Source organism: Sinocyclocheilus grahami, unplaced genomic scaffold, assembly GCF_001515645.1.
Source record: "Sinocyclocheilus grahami isolate Dianchi unplaced genomic scaffold, SAMN03320097.WGS_v1.1 scaffold90.1, whole genome shotgun sequence".
In the NCBI taxonomy this organism is placed as follows: Eukaryota; Metazoa; Chordata; class Actinopteri; order Cypriniformes; family Cyprinidae; genus Sinocyclocheilus; species Sinocyclocheilus grahami.
Window position 1 is genome coordinate 1,644,151 of NW_015505269.1, and position 2,357 is coordinate 1,646,507.

Sequence of the window (2,357 nt, forward strand, 5' to 3'; positions counted from 1 at the left end):
TTCAAAATATCTTTTCCGTGTTACAAAAAAGAAAAAGTCATACAGGTTTGGAACGCCATGAGGGTGAGCAAACAATGACGTCATTTTCATTTTTGGCTAAACTGCCCCTTTATTCTTCACATACTTTCTGAATGTCTCTGAGTTTCCACGGTAACACTAAAGCTGTTTGCATGTGCGTAGGACAGTGTTTTTTTTCCACCGTATGGTTTTTGTTTTCTGCTTTTAGCATATAAAAGTGCAACTTTGGTCTCATCTGAGCCACACAGCAGATGCCCGGTATCTCCTCAGACCTCGGTGGAGTATTAAAGCAACAATAAACACAAACAGAGCTGCTTTCTTTATACGATTAAGATATGAAGATATCAGCTTTGACTTAAGGCATAATGACTGAGTAAACAGTCATTACCTCATTTGGAATTCAGAAAAAGTGGGAAATCTGATTGTTGAGACTCAAGGGTGTTTTTTTTGCGCAATATGATTCAGTAACTGCACAGTAATATATAATTTCTGTAAAAACATATAATAACACACAGTGTTGATTATTGATTATTTCCACCCTGGATACAAACAAACATACCTTATCTGTTACCAGGAGGATTTGAAATCAAATAGATATGTCTGGAAGCTAATATTTTAGGGTGTGTTTATCTGAATAAGAATGCATATGGATACACGTTATTAGCTTCTGGTGTGTGTGTGTGTGTGTGTGGTTTGTTTTCTTCATGTTGGCAAGAGGGAGTGTTTATCACTGCCAACAAGCCATTCAGAGGCCTGCATGGGTGACAGAGGCGGATTGGCATGGTGACGTGTTATGACAGACGGCCAGCTTTGAGCGAGTGTAGCTGTAAACCAAACACAGACATGCTGACTGCTGTATAAACACACAGAGAAAGATAAGAAAGATTGATGATAAATATATATCTGGAGAGACACACACACACATATATGCACAGCAAGCACATATTCTCATAAACCCCTTTAGTTCAACACATGCATTATGCAGTGCAGCTCCATTTAACTAATAGTTGGTTGTGCTTAAGGGACATATTTCCTCTCTTCCTGAATGAAGATCTCTGTCTTAGGTAGGTCACATGCATCTATTCCATTTGGTCCTCCTGTCAGCCCCTTTCAGCATCCTTTGCTAGTCTTCAGGTACTGTATAGAATACTGCTTTCACTATTTTTGCATCATGAAAAACACATACTGTGCACAGTATGTGAAGTTTCTGTTTGATTGATTGATTGATTGATTGATTGATTGTGATTGGACTGCCAAACATTAGAACATTTTTCTATTTGACTAAATCAAATGGGGGGGGGGAAATATTTTATTAAATTAATAATCAATTAAATAATTTTTATATAAAATACTTCCCCCCCCCCCCATTTGATTATGTAAATAAAAAATTTTTTTAATTAAATAATTATTAACAATTATTAAATGAATATCTTAAAATTTATAAATCTGTAGTATTTAAATTAACCAATATTAATGTACGATCATTAAATTTAGTATTTCCTATTATCTATCTTGTTTTACAAAGCATTGTTTTGGCTTTTTTGCCACTTTTATTAAAATAAAAACTGCAATAGTAATGGGAAAATACATATGCCGGATTTGAGCTCATGCCCACATTGTTCACATGATGTAATAACCACAATGCCATGGCTCTGACCATATACAACACACAAAAAAGTATGCAGTTATACTGCATGGCCTGCAGTAGCAAGTAGGTTAGAATTATATTCCAAACACACCCTCTTTGGTGCATCTTATATTTTTTCTTGTCACGACAGTTGCACCAGGGTCTGGGAGGATACGGAGGCTTTGAAAAGCCTTTAGACAGAGAGATTTGATATGTTGTGTTGGGACTGGAGAGCTTTATTCATATTGCTCTGTTATAAAATGTGCTTTTCATCAGAGAGAGCACATGCAGAGACAAGCACGGATGGAATCATCAATAAGGAATTATCGCATTTAATCCTTTGCAACATGCTGTATCTATTTGTCATGAGCGCATATTGTGTGGTATTTTTCAAACCAAGATTCCCCTCATCAATATTCACAAATCTCAAGTTTTCATCATTAATCTCTCAGAGTTCCCTTTTGACAGCAATAATGAAAGGATTGGTGTAACACCAGCTGTAGCTCCATCTTATCAGTTATTGCATGTGTAACTCAAGCCCAACAGATGTCTTTGTTCAAATAATGCATGAGTTGTTCACTCCATTACATTTCATGTTGGAACAACATGGGGGTTAGTAAATGATGACTGAATTTTTAAGTCTTGATCAGAGAATATAAAGTTTAAACACCTGTATATTGTCATTGTGTGTGTGTGTGTGTGTGTGTGTGTG